This window comes from Ursus maritimus, unplaced genomic scaffold (genome assembly GCF_017311325.1).
Source record: "Ursus maritimus isolate PB19 unplaced genomic scaffold, ASM1731132v1 scaffold_34, whole genome shotgun sequence".
Lineage (NCBI taxonomy): Eukaryota > Metazoa > Chordata > Mammalia > Carnivora > Ursidae > Ursus > Ursus maritimus.
Genome location: NW_024426008.1, coordinates 2,908,852 through 2,923,858, shown reverse-complemented (window position 1 = coordinate 2,923,858; position 15,007 = coordinate 2,908,852). Strand labels below are relative to the sequence as shown.

The 15,007-nt window shown below is 43.2% G+C and overlaps 1 protein-coding gene across 2 annotated transcripts in view; it reads left to right on the top strand.

The window, feature by feature from the left end:
- Positions 1-13,873: 13,873 nt before the first annotated feature.
- DAPK1 (death associated protein kinase 1) overlaps positions 13,874-15,007 on the top strand; it is a 177,018-nt gene continuing 175,884 nt past the window's right edge. The window contains exon 1 of one of the 2 annotated variants that reach the window (XM_040620163.1): positions 13,874-14,798. The gene's annotated coding sequence lies outside the window, so the exon portion shown is untranslated. Of the gene's footprint in view, positions 14,799-14,857; positions 14,977-15,007 lie in introns of those variants that run through there. The other variant, XM_040620164.1, reaches the window with a different exon arrangement.

Below are 15,007 nucleotides of genomic sequence, written 5' to 3'. Positions count from 1 at the left end.
GCAGTCATAACTGCTGATCAAATGTTGACTTGCAAGAAGTGGTGTTAGAACAGAAACTGAATGCCTACTCCTGTCCTCTTGCTGTGGGGTCAAAGCATAAAGTAAAAGGCAATTCTTAGGGTTGCCTGTTTAAAAAAAGGGGGGGTGGGCCACATCCCCATTGCTGTAGACTGGTTTGAACACCTGCAGGGAAGGCAAGATGATGGAAAATCATCTACACACAACTTGAGGGACTGATGGGAAACTTCCATTGCTAGCTGCCCATAAGTGGGTCTTTGAGGGGCGCCTGGGTGGCTCAGTCATTAAGGGTCTGCCTTCAGCTCAGGTCGCGATCCCAGGGTCCTGGGATCGAGCCCCGCATGGGGCTCCCTGCTCAGCAGGGAGCCTGCTTCGCCCTCTCCCACTCCCCGTGCTTGTGTTCCCTCTCTCGCTGTGTCTCTCTCTGTCAAATAAATAAATAAAATCTTTAAAAAAGAAAATAAATAAGCGGGTCTTTGAGGTTCACATCCTTATTATGTTAACAGGAGAAACGCAACCCTTCCATGCCAATTAACAAATGCTTTATTCAGGTATTTCACGCTTCTAACTATCGAGGAATGTCCTTGCCCGGCAGCATCTTGCTATCTATTTTTAGGTACTTAATTAATGGCCTTGCTCCAGGATAAACACATCATGTTTTCAATAAGATGATGAAAGCTTTCTTTAAAAATGTATCTTGCATGCCATTATACTTGAAACTGTCCTTCAACATAAAATCGTGAACAATTACTTTAAACAAAACCATTGTATGGGGCGCCTGGATGGCACAGTCGTTAAGCGTCTGCCTTCGGCTCAGGGCGTGATCCTGGAGTCCTGGGATCGAGCCCCACATCAGGCTCCTCAGCTATGAGCCTGCTTCTTCCTCTCCCACTGCCCCTGCTTGTGTTCCCTCTCTCGCTGGCCGTCTCTCTCTCTGTCAAATAAATAAATAAAATCTTTAAAAACAAAACAAAACAAAACAAAAAACCATTATAGTAACAATTGATGAGGGTGTTAATTCTGTCCGTTCTCTGGCGACGAATTCGGCCCTGTCTAGCAGATGCTGAGAAGATGCTCGTGCTCTAAATTGAGTGCAGGACGGTGTGGTCTGTCACGTCACAGCAATACTCTCAATACCACTGTGGATAAAATGGTGCGATTCCTTTTTTTTTTTTAACAGCATATTTGACATTCACTTGTTTTCAGAGTATAATTCAATGAGGTTTAGTACATTTTATGATTCCTTTGAACAGCGATTATCCCTGATAACAGCAATTATTGAGCTTTTTCCAATCATGTGAATCATTTCCAATTTAGGTATTTTGGCGGCTCCCATATCTAGGTTACTCATTCGTACAGAGCTCACAGTTCCTGCTAGCTAGGAGAGAGAAAGGCCTGGGTTTCCCTGATGACAGATTGTTGACAAATATCTGGTTTGTTAGATCCGTACTGTAACGGGAACACCGAGAAATCTGCCCGGCTCTTGCTATTGGACATCCCCGAACACTCAGAGGGCAGGCCACGATACAGTCAACGTTTGCAGTGCTGCAGGAGTTCGTCTTGTGCAATCATAGTTCAAAATGGTTTATTCCACTGTCCAAATACAATGCATGTAGCCATCATTAAATCAATTTTTCTCTGCTGTTTTGGCTGGTGTCCAGCCTATCGGTCATTGGCAAAGAAGGCCGTGAGGCATAATTTGAAGGTGTTGTAAAGTTTGTGCCTTGGGAACACCTGTGCATTGGTGTGTCTCCACGGTTTGCAACGTGTGTAAGAAGCTAGCTGATCTAATTTGACACTACTGCGATCCACTTGGGAAATAAATGGAACCGTGATGCTTTCAATTAACACGTATTTAATCAAAAGGGGAAGGAAGGGAAGGGAAGGGAAGGGAAGGGAAGAAGGAAGGAAGGAAGGAAGGAAGGAAGGAAGGAAGAAGGAAGGAAGGAAGGAAGGAGGGAAGGAAGGAGGGAAGGAAGGAAGGAAGGAAGGAGACTATCAAGGGAACACATTTGGAGGTAAATCGCATAGATAAAACTAAAGGGTCAAAGCAGCTTAGAGAGAGATCAATGGAGACCTTCAACATCAGGGGAAGTTTCATGGAGATAAGCAGACATGAGCCGGACCTAAGGGATGGTTAATATTCTTAACAGAATGTTTCCAAATTTGGGAATACTCTGGTATGTACAGTCATAATTTTGATAGAGTGGCATAACCTATATTTACATCCACCTAAATTGACTTAGAAAGAGCACGTAAATAAAAATGTCTCCGTATGGCTACACACAAAACAATGGAACCGAATGATATAATAAGTAATTTGCCAACAACTGGTGTTCCTCGATGTCTCAAGTTCCTGAGCGAAAACGGGGGTCTGATCACTCAGAGAGACCTGACTTACCAAATTCCTGACTCAGAGCACACCCCACACGTTAGGGTATTAAAGGTCTGAGAACTCGTGCTGAAGAGAAACTGTTTAGGTCTGTTTACTTTAGAATTCCCCAAGCTCACCTGACCATGGAATGTTCTTTCTCACCGAATAGACGTGTCAAGGAACTGAACTCCACGGGACACAGATTGGGAAATACTAATCCACGACAAAGACAAGCAAACAATCCAATTTTTAAAATGGGCCGAAGACCTTCACAGACACTGCACCGAAGAAGACATACGGATGGGAAGGGAACATAGGAAAACATGCTCCACGTGGTATGGCATCAGGGAAATTCAGACTAAACAACAAGACGGCACCACACACCTATCAGAATGGCCCAGACCCAGAACACCGACAGCATCGAACACTGGTGATGAGGGAGGGATAGGAATTCCTGTTCATTGCTGGTGGGACTGCGAAAGGGTGCAGCCCGTTCAGAGGACAGTTTCTTGCAAAACCAAATGCAATTGAGCAACCGTACTCTGTGGTATTTGTTGAAAACTTATCTCCACACAGATATCTGCACGTAGATGTTTATAGCAGCTTTTTTCGTAGTTGCCAGAACGAGGAAGAAACCAAATGAGCCTCAGTAGATGAACGGATAAATAAGCTGTTGTATATCCAGACAGTAGAATATTATTCAGCTCTAAAAGCGAATGAATTAGGAAACTATGAAGAGATGTCAAGGAAACTTAAGTGCATATTACCAAGAGAAAATGCCAATCTGAAAAGGCGGCATACTGTAGGATTCCAACTATATGACATTCTAGAAAAGGCAAATCTGTGGAGACAGTAAGCTGATCAGGGGTTGCCAGAGGCTGTGAGGGGGGGAAGGTGAATAGGAGAAGCACAGAGGATTTTTAGGGCAGTGAAACTATTTGTATGATATTACAATGGTAGATACAGGTCATAAATTGGTCCCGGTCCATAGAGCGTATGGAAAGAAAGAACCCTAATGCAAACTATGGATTTTGGGTGACAAGGATGTATCAATGCAAATTCATTGACTGTAACAAATGTACTCCACTCTGGTGAAGGATGGTGATGATAGGGCGTGTGGTGAGGACGGGGGTAAAGGATGGTGATAATAGGTGCGTGTGGTGAGGACGGGGGTAAAGAGGAAATCTCTGTAGCTTTGCCGCCATGTTGCTATGAACCTGGAAATGCTCTAAAAAATACAGTCCATTTTTTTAAAAATGCAATCCAGTCAGGCAAGCAGTGCCGAGTGGAATCTGTTCCACACCCCTTTTTTTTTTCTTGCTACTTTACCTGTCTAGTGCAAAGCTTTGTTTAAAACAGAACAAAACCAAGAAAAAAGGAAAAATTGGCATCGAGAGTTATTATATGGCCGTTTGAACGGTCAGTGAGTGGTAGAACCCAGATCTGCTCAACTGTAGTCTGATGCTGGCTCTACAAAGTTCTATCTTACAGAAGCCTCCTTATCTACATCCTGAAACCCTCAGAAGGACTGATGAACAGATTGGGACAATGTCACAACTGATCTTGAGAGGAAAAAAATAGAAGCCTAAAGTTCAACCTATTCAAATGTGGCCAAATATACGTTTTTTAAATGACGAAAGAAAAATGCCTTCTGGTTGCAAAAATGGCGAAACTGTTCAAAGGCATAGAGAGGGTTCCAATAGGAATTTACAATCACTAACAAATTTGGTAAGAATTTCTGGTCTCCTTTTTAACCATACAAATTTGTGGTTTCTCCTTACAGATTGCGACACTTCCACCCAATTCTTACCTTGAAATAAGACACATTAAAGAAATGGGACTGAACTCTGCGAACGGAGAAAAATCCAACTTAGTCAAACACACATAAGACACGCAGCCCCCATGTTTCATCATACCGCCTGTCACCTGCCAACCCTTTTAAACGTTTGTCTCCGATCTTTTTTTTTTTTTAAAGTACGCTCTGGGCCCAAAGTGGGGCTTGTACTCACGACCCTGAGATCAAGAGTTGTACGCCCTACTGACTGAGTGGTAGGTCATGTTTAAGTTTGATTCCTTTGTTAATGTCATGAATCATTTTAAATATTCTTGTTTTACAGGCCTCTATTTCATCGTCTGGTTATCTGAAGTTCTCAGGAAGGAAGCTATCCCTGTTATTTATTAAATCTGATTTGGAGTTTTGCTGCTTTGGGTTCTCGAGGGTTTTACGGTTTTCAGTTGTGAGGCCATCTTGACAACAGCGGGTTTAGTATTCTCCGTGGCGTGGGACGAGGGTAAGTCCAGCCCGAGGAGTGGACCAGTACAGGACCAGTTTCCTGGTATAGGTGACTTTGGACGAACACGAAGTATGCATTTTATACTCAATTCCATTTGAGAAGGAGGCCCGAGGTTACGAATTCTCATGCACTTTATGACAGATCAGCCTTTTGTCATTGGCCCGTGTAAATGGTGAATTTTTTGTCCATCTCTTACTGAAGGTTTGATCTCTTGGAAAGTGTTCTATCCAGAATTGCCAAAAGTCTCATCCCCTGTCTCACTTGGGTATTAAAAATGCAATGCCTTATATTGCTGAAGCTGACACCATCCCTAGTGCTGTCAAGATCCACTTATATCTTCGTAATTTTTTCTTTGGTTGTGTCTTCCCTCCTTTCTTTTGGGTGCAGGTGTGCATTTAAATGATGTTTGTTATATGTTATTCGTGTTTCTAGAAGCTCACTGCTAGAGAGTTTTGCGGTTCCTTATTCCATATGCTACCAGGTTCAAATGCCCTTTGGCCTTCACTGTGTGACTTCTGTTAGAGACCGAGGGAACAGCTTAAGTTGGTTGGATTTTGGTGTAACCCTTGCTTGGCCACTCTGAGAATACATAAAACTACCGTGAGTTCGAAGTTTTCCAATAAACTGGGAAAAGCTGTTGTGTATTCTTTTTGGGAACTTTTCCTATATGTCATAATAAAAAGCACTTGCAAGTTAACGGTGGAAGCAGCAAACAGTGAAGGGAGATACTTTTGGTTAAATTTGAGATCCTTAAAAAAAAAAAACTCTGTGCAGCAACCCTGAGTGTCAACAAATAACATGTGTTGAGTGCCTCATACCATCCTTTGAAGCAGCACTGATGAATTACGAAGATTCTTGTTGCTTTAAGGAACTTAAAAAAAAAGATTTATTTATTTATTTTAGAGAGAGAGAAAGAGAGAGACAGAGGGAACGGTCGAGTGGGGGGAGGGGTAGAGGGAGAGGGAGAGAGAATCCTCAAGCAGACTCCCTGTCGAGCATGGAGTCAGATGCAGGGCTTGATCCCAAAACCCTGAGATCATGACCTGAGCTGAAATTAAGAGTCGGCCACTGAGCCGACTGAGACACCCAGGCACCCTAGGAACTTCTCTAAGAGAGAAGCGGGAATCAGCTCAAACCTTCTCAGACAGATATTGGAAAACTGCCTCTTGCCAATAACCCCTCAAAAGTCCTTCCAGACTCTTACTGTCCCTTCCACACAATTATTAGTGATGAACTGATGCTTATTTTACTCACCTACAATTTTATCTAGAATGTATGTTACTGTAACAGAACAGTTTGTGTGATATTGTATACACACACGCACACACATACACACCTGCCTATTCCAACGGAGTGCTGGTAGACCTGCGCAGTGCATTCAGGCCCATTTTATTAGGCTTGGAGCAGAATTTTACTGTTTTGTATTTTCGGAGTTATAGTTGCTGAGTCTTGGCTTTTATGACATAGTTTTGTTTACTGCCACAATTTATTTCATGCCAAACCCTTGGTCAGGAGGACAACCTCCAATTATCCCGCTCTTCCCATGGAAAAGCACTGTTTTATCCTGGGCTGCAGGATGCTTCCGTTCCCTGAATGCATTTTGGTTAAAAGCAAACACTGTCTGCATATCAGAAGATTATTGTAGCTAATTAATTACACTACAAGGCAATCAATCCAGGAGAAAATATTCACTGTGTGCTACCACGTGCCTAGTACCGTGCTTTTTTAGTATTAGCTTTTCGAGATATTCTGAAAGACATAAAACATGGACTTCTAACACTAGAGGGACCTACAAGTATTTTACTTTATTATATAAAGATTTATTTATTTAAGAGAGAGAGAGACAGCACTCGTGTGCCAGTGGGGGAAGGGGCAGAGGGAGAGAGAGAATACCAAGCTCAGCACGGAGCCCCACACGGGACTCGATCTCACAGCCCATGAGATCACGGCCTGATGCTTGACTGACTGAACCACCCAGGCACTCCAGAGCCTACAAGTATTTAAAAGGTTATATAAATGCTGCTTGTAATCAAGTACCTAACCAAAAACCATTAAAAGACACGCTAAAGGGGCGCCTGGGTGGCGCAGTCGTTAAGCGTCTGCCTTCGGCTTAGGGCATGATCCCGGAGTTCTGGGATTGAGTCCCATATCGGGCTCCTCTGCTGGGAGCCTGCTTCTTCCTCTCCCACTCCCCTGCTGTGTTCCCTCTCTCGCTGGCTGTCTCTCTGTCAAATAAATAAATAAAATCTTTAAAAAAAAAAAAAAGACACGCTAAAGTCACTTAAGATGTATTTAAGTCCACCGAAATGTAATTTTTTTTAATATATGGAAGAATCTATTTAGTTAATATTTGAAAAATTAATCACCTATGCAAAAAGTTAGGATAGGATGGGGGATCTATGTTTTTTAAACCTTAAGAAGGTGAGGTAGACTGGAGGGAATAGGGTGGGCTTGTGCAAGAGAGATGGGAAATGCATTTTCAACTATTGTGGCTTTTTTGGGTAACACTGGTGAGGGACTATTTTTATTGATTGTGGTTGGAAAGTTCCATTTAGGGATTTCTTCTAGGAAACCAGCCGGAAATAACAGAAGACCCAAGTAGATCCTCTCCTTAAGAGAATTCTAAAGAAATGCAAAATGTGGCTCCTTCTAAATCATCAATCCCTGGGTTTGTCTTACCTTTATTCTTATCATGCAATAATCAAGTTAATGATGAGCATTAGACTATGAAAAGTAATCCTGGATTTCTAAGATGTTATAAACCCAGTGTAGTGTTCTTGAGGGGTATTTTCTCAGAAAACGTCATCTCAAAATTTCTTAAAATTGAGAGAAAATTACAGAAATACTTAAGCAGCAAATTAAATTACACCTATTATTCGTACATAGTTCTTTTTTTAAAGAGTAAATTTAGACTCACTAAGTCCATACAAGCAGAAAACACCGATTTTATAGGTGTGTAAATTTTAAGTTCTTGGTGGGAGAATACAGCATTGAACGGGTCAAGGATTATTGCTCTATTTGCAAATCTTCACACTGACAGAACCTTCTGGAAAGATTTATGGCAAGTTTGTCCTTTTAAAAAAGCGATGTTTCTATAAATCTTACCAAACTGCTATGAATAAGGCTGTAAATCACTTCACTGACTTGAGTAATGGGACTTGTATTTCATGAAACCATGCCAAGAAACCCAGAGGTTTTCATTGATATTGAATCTCCTATAATATTTAATACCTATCTGCCCCCCAAAAGATAGATGTTGATACTGACTGAAGATGTTTTTTACCATAATTTTTGCTGAAAGGAAAAAGAAATAGAAATCAATGGTATTAAGTCTGATGCTTTATTAGTCACCAGCAGAGGAAAAAAAATTAGAAGCAATAGAAAATAAGTATAACTACATTCACTGACTCGATGTGGCTAGAAGTTCAGATTTTAACTGCAGTCATGATTGGTACATCCAGTTCTAATGGATGAATAATCTTGAGTGTTTCTTTCTGGATGATTTTTTTTTTTTTAAGTCTTGCTTTGAATTTGTTTGACAAAGGAGAAACTCCTTTGAATGTTCTACTCTTCTTTCCAATTATGACCACACATTGTCATAGGGAAATGTAGAATCTGGTAGTTGACTGCACTAAAAACCCACCAGTGGGTAACTCCTGTGGGGAGAGAAGGGTACATTGTCCCACAAATTCCACATTTGCATATAATCATCAAGAGAGCGAAGTGTATGCAGTGTAGAGGCAGGCCTGTGTCCCTTGAGTTAGGGACCTGACTGACATTCCGGGCCATGAGTTTGACAAGCGCTGTCAAGGGTTACCAATCTTTGTCTCGGGTCCTGTCAGAACCTTGAAGAAATTGGGCCAGGCACAAAAGAACTCAGGCTATGGGCAAGAGTAAACTTTGTAGCCCCAGATGTTTATAATGTCCTGTGGCCTTTCAGATCCTGGTCAGTGATTTGTGTGTTTATTTACACCCTACTTGTCTTCACGAAGGATTTGATGGGGGTCAGAGAAGCATTCAATACCCCAGGGTACAATAAATGAAAACTGGAAAGAAGCTGAGTCAGAGGGGAAGTAGGGGTAGAGAAGTAGGCAAAATCCATGCCATGGGCTCTTAGTCTGACGTCATGTACTCCAGCTCAGAGGGCCAGGGAGGCAAACGTGAAGCCCTAATCTTTATACCCATGCACTACAAAAAAGGTGAGTCTGGAGCAATGGTGGGAAAAGGGGTCAGAAAGGTGCTTTGAATAACTCACAGTTCAGAAGGATGTGTGTAACCTGCATTTGGTATTTTGTTTGTACATATTCAACTCTACAATAGAAAACAAGAAAATAAATGAGATGGATGAAATTCATAAGATGTATTAGCATAGATAAGGAAGTTAGTAACCTATTAGACCAAGAAGACAGCAAATATTCACGATTTACACACAGGCGTGTAAGACACTCAGGATTCACGAGGTCTTAATTCACTACCCACTGGTGGTGCCCGCTCTGGCCCCAAGAAACACGAGTAAAACCCACAGCTGCTAGTTAGTTCGTTAGTTAGTTAGCTAGCTAGTTAGTTAGTTAGCTGGTTAGTTGGCAATCTACAGCTACTGACCAGGCATACTTGCCCCTCTGTATTTGCTTGGGTAGATAGTTTCTGTTCCCAAGAGTTTGCCAGAGAGCTCTTTCTAGTCCTGCATCCTGTTCCTAGGTGGCCTCATCTACTTCATTCCCTGGCCTCCCTGGTGTTATGCCAGAATCGCCCTGTCTATCCCCCGACCCCCATCTCACCTGGATATCATCTAGATGCCCACGGCACCTCAAACTTTGTATCTCCAAGACTGACCTCGTCTTCTCTTCCCCAAACAACTTGTCCACCTGTATTTCAGCCTACATAGCAGTAATATCTATCTAATCACTTAACCAAAAGCTTGGATATTGCCCTGACTCTGTCCTTTTCCTCAAGTACAAAGTCCTGCGATTTCTACCTCCTTAAAGTATCTCGTTGTTTTTTTCCATCCACCATCTCTGAGCATATGCCAAATTAATGGCGTAATGGACAAGTCTAATGGACAAGGCTGCCCAAATCTACGCTGGTTTACCTCTCCGCTCTTATCCAAGTCCTGGGCATGGTGAGAAAGACCCTTCCTCCCTCTGCTCTTACTTTTTGCCATTTCACTGCCTGAGCTCTATTGTTTAGAGCTGAATGATCCATCATCTACCTCACATCTGTGATTTTATCCTCACTATTTTCTTCTGTCTAGATGCCCTTCTCTCCCACCCTTAGTGCCCGCCAACCCAGTCACACATCACCCACCATTTTATTCTGCTGACTCTTAATCTTTTTTTCATGTTTTATTAGGATGTCAGCTCCTCTAGGAAATTTCCCTAAAACCCCAGGCTCACCCCATCATCACCCTCCACCCTTGGCCTTTATCTGAATCAAGTGCCCTCGCTTCGTGTTTTCACAGCGGTCTGAGATTCCGCTCTCATTACACTAGCAATCAAGGTCCCAGAGGAAGGAGATGCCACACTCTAATTAGGATGATTCAAAGAGGTGTGGGAGAGGTGCAGGGGATCATAAGGGATAGGATAGGAACCCAGCTTAGTAACAGTTGATCTGGCACCAACTCTAGGTCCAAACAGACAAGGTAAGAGAGTGGTTACCAACAGCCTGGACAGAGAAAATCATGTGGAAGAGGTTATCTGATGAAGAGCAGTGACCTTTGTTAGACAGTGATGAAGGCAACCTTTCTACAAGGAAAACAGGAGAGTAACTCTCCTGGCTTCATTCTCCTCCCTTCTATTTGACTTCATACCAGGGTTCCCCACTGGCCAAACCAACCAGCGGGCAGAGGACAAGGACATGAGTTAAAATAATCTCACAGCCCAGCCTTCCGACCTGTAAGGTTGAAGAAAGGTCGAGACTGGCTCTGTAGAGAAGTGAATGGATTATATCTAGCACAATCACACCGTGATGGAACTGTCTTCTTTGTTCATTGGGCTCCCTCATTAGACTGAGTTACTTGAGGATAGAGAATGTTTCTTTCATCTCTGCATCCTCACTATCTAATATATACTAGATAACACATGCTTATTGATTGATTCCGAGAACATGGTGAATTGGATATTACTTAGAGGACTATACTTTCTGAGCTTGCCACCTGCTTTTTGGAATCCAGGGAGAGTGGAAAACAGAATGAGCTTTATGATTTTCATTGTCTCACAAAAAAGAAACATCATTTGTTCAAGAGAGATGAGTTATCTTAGTGCTCAGTACTGGGAAGGATTGGATCCAGTCATGTGACTTCCTGCATAAGAGATGCTTGGCTGCATAATGGGCAATCCCTCCAAGGGAAGCCACAGGTGCAGAAACATTTTTCACAGGGCTGTTTAAAAACATGAGCCCCTTGGGGGTGCCTTCGTGGCTCAGTTGGTTGAGCGTCAGACTCTTGGTTTTGGCTCCGGTCCTGATCCCAGGGTTGTGGAATTGTGCCCCACATAGGGCTCCGTGCTGGGCATTGAGTCTACTTGAGATTCTCTCCCTCTCCCTCTGCCCCTTCCTCTGCTCCTGCTCAGGCGTGTGCGCTCTCTCTCCCAAATAAATAAATCTTTTTAAAAAAACTTAAGGGACGCCTGGGTGGCTCAGTCAGTTAAGTGTCTGCCTTTGGCTTAGGTCATGATTCCAGACTCCTGGGATCGAGTCCCGCATCCAGCTCCTTGCTCAGGAGGGGGCCTCCTTCTCCTTCTGCCTGCTGCTCCCCCAGCTTGTACCCTCTCTCTTTCTCTTGCTGTCGCTCTCTCTCTGGCAAATAAATAAATAAAATCTTTTAAAAAACTCCAAAATTAAAATATAAGCCCCTGTACATCTGAAACTTACATAACACTGTATGTTAACTATACTGGAATTAATATTTTAAAAAAGCCCTTGATAAAAACCAAAGTCTTTTATTAAAAAGTAATTGAAAGATGAACTGAGTTAATGTGGTCCACTCTGATAGCTCTTAGAATATCTTGCCCCCAAATGGTTAGGCCTTAGACTTCAAACCCGATCTCATTAATAAGCTTCCAGTGTAGTCCTCTCTGGATTCTCTCTTCTCTTATCAGCCAATAGAAGGGAAGAATCAACAAAGAAGTCACACGCACTGAGGGAACATGGATCCATCAGAGAGCAGAAACTTGGCTCCCTGAATGATTATGGGGGACAGAGCCTTCTGTCTACCTTTCTACCTCCTACAAACCTCTGTGCTGAGAGCAAGAAATGAACTTTTAATTTGTTAGAACTGTAAGTTTTGTTGGGCTTTATAGCCGCAGTTTTTTTACCCTAATACAGATATGAAATAATGTCCCAAATTCTATATCTGAGTCTGTTTTAAATGCTGTTTCGCCATGACTATCATAATCCATTGTCCATATTCGTAATAACTATTTTCATAGAAGTCCTTTCCAGCTTAAATCTCATTATTTGAGGATTACTGCATTGCTGCCTCCTATCTGAGAGATGCTTCCTAGAGCCCTTCTTGGTCGGAACATGACAGAAAATATACAACACCCTGATGTCTTTTATACAAAGCCCTATTTCATGTGATGTCTCTCTATATTCTCCCAGCAAATCTGAGGAATGTTCAAGGGTCTGTTATCGTCCCCTTTTTGCAGGTGATGAAACTGACACTAAGATTAAGTATGAAATGGGGAAAAAAAGTGGAGACGGCTGATGTACAGAGTTCTTTGAAGATGAAGCGAGAGAATAATTTAGTCTACCTGGCATCTCGTATACATTAAGGCTTTTCTTATTTTCTTTCTAACTCGCTGATAAGTTATCTATTGCTGTGTAACAAACCACCCCAAAATAATGACTTAAAACAGTAACAATCATTGATTCTGCTCCCAGAGCCCGCGCTGCGAAAACACAAGTTGCTGGCGGTGGGGGTGGGGCTGGAACAGCTGGCTTCCTTGGGTTTCTTTCTTTCTGTGGTCTCTCCGCATGGTCTCTCCACATGGCAGCCCCAGGGTAACCATGGCAGCTGAAGGCTTCCAGCAGGAACAGAGGGAGTGAGAGAGTAGAGCGAGAAAGAGAGAGCCAGAGCTAGTTACAAAGAGGAGGGTGAGGCAGAAGCTTGTAATGCCTTATGACCTAGCCTTGGAAGGACATTTTGCTGTGTCATTTCCGTCACATTTTCTGAGAAGCAAAGCATTAGGGCCAGCTCACGGTCATGGGGAGAAAAATTAGACTCCACTTCTTGATTGAATTTTTGGCCATGTTTTTTTAACTACCACATTTTTCTTCTCTAAAGTGCTTGCCTAAATTAACGCAGACACAAAGCTCGGAGTGTAAGGAACACATCCAAGGTCATTCAGCCCTTAAATGGTTCCACCAATATTGGAGGTCCCACCTCCATGCACTCCCCAGGATCCCGGAAAATCTCATGTGATTAGCACGCGGAACATGGTAGGCAAGACATGTTAGCCCCCAAACAGAGCTAATCCTCATTGCCTTGGAAAACACACTTACATTTATTTTGCAGGAAAAAGATTACCCAGAAAGCAGTCGTCCATGAGCACTTTCCAAGTTTCTCCCAAACATCTGTGTTTAAAAATTTTCCCCCCAACAGATGTATTCATTTGCATTTCCCCCAGATGAATCACTTTTTTGTTGTTATTTTTTGACTATATTTCTCACCTCTCGAGATCCTTTGGTATTAACTCTCAAACCCACCACTTAGGTTGGTACCCTCTCCTGATTTGGAACCTTCCCTTACTTCTATCATCATGAACATTTGCCCTTCCTGTGGGTCACTAAATGAAATGTTAAAAGCCGATGGTCTGGGGGCCCTGGGTGGCACAGTGGGTTAAGCATCCCACTCCTGGTTTTGGCTCAGGTCGTAATCTCAGGGTGGTGAGATTGAGCCACACCTTGGGTTCCTGCTCAACAATGAGTCTGCAAGAGATTTTCACCCCCCCCCCCGCCCTTCCCCTGCTCTTGCATGCGTGCCTCCCTTCCTAAAATAAAATAAGTAAAATCTTAAAAAAAAAAAAAAAGAGGACAGTCTGATATAAGGTCTGAGGGGCATTTTTTTTTCTTTTCTTTTTTTTTTTTTTTTTTGCTAGTAGGCCAACATTTCTACAGTTGAAACTTCTGTTGACCCAAAGAGAGTCTAAACCTCATTTTAGAAAATCTGGGTTATTTGAACAGTGATATAACTCTGAAATCTCAGAGGGCTGACATAGTGCCTACAATGCTCGGCAGTAAGGTAGATTTCCCTGTAGGTGCTTTTCTGTTTGGGGATCCCCAGGAGTCCCTATGGGAAACCATCCTTTCTGTTTCCCAGACCCAAAGTGTTGGTGGGAGCATGGGGTAAGAAGAAGAAAGAGTGGATGAGGAGTCTCCGGGAGATAGGAGGTCTCTGTGTAGACTAGCACACTCCTCCTTTGCCCCAAAGGTGGTGTTATATTTTCTAGTAGCTGCATTTTTAAAAGTAAAAGGCGAAATTAATTTTAATAATAGATTTTATTTAACTCAGTATATCCAAAATACTATCATCTGAACATGTAGTTATTACAAAAATATTCACGAGATACTTTTCATTCTTATTTCTTTACCAAGTCTTGGAATCCGATGTGCATTTCACACTTCTTGAACACTTCATTTGGGACGAGCCATGTTTCAAGTCATCAATAGCCAATACCGTATTGAAAAGCCACATAAACACTTCCTTTCTGTTGCTCATTGGTCCTCTGAGACCTCAATCTTTCCTTCTCTGTTTGCATACCTTCTTATCATTCAGATCTCAGCTCAAAACACCTATTCCGGAGAGGAAAGGCAAGTAATGCGACCCACTCCCTCCCTGCCCTTCTCTATCCCGTTCTCCTGTGTTACTGTCTCCATAGAACTGATTTCGTCTAAACTGGTCTTATTCATTTGCTTACGTATTTCTTTTCTATCTTCTCCACTAGAGTGTAAGTTTCACGAGGGCAGGGATTTTTAAAAATCCATTTTGGTCTCTGAGTTCCCGGTGCCGAGCACCGTGCCTGGCACACGCCGGGAGCTCGGTACACATTTGCCGGACGAAGGAATCGCATTTCTCTGGAACACGGCCCAACGGGGCAGCCGAGCGGCGTGCACAGGTGGGGCGCCCACGACGCGCGCGGCTGCGCTCCCTCGGCTCCAGGGTGGGGGTGGGTGAGTGGGTGTGTGCGGGGGTGTGCGCGGTAGAGCGCGCCAGCGAGCCCGGAGCGCGGAGCGGGGAGGAGCAGTCAGCGCTGCGCAGAACCCGCAGCGCCCGCCCGGCTGGGCAGCTCGGAGGTGGGTGGGCCGTGCCGCCAGCCCGCCCGCG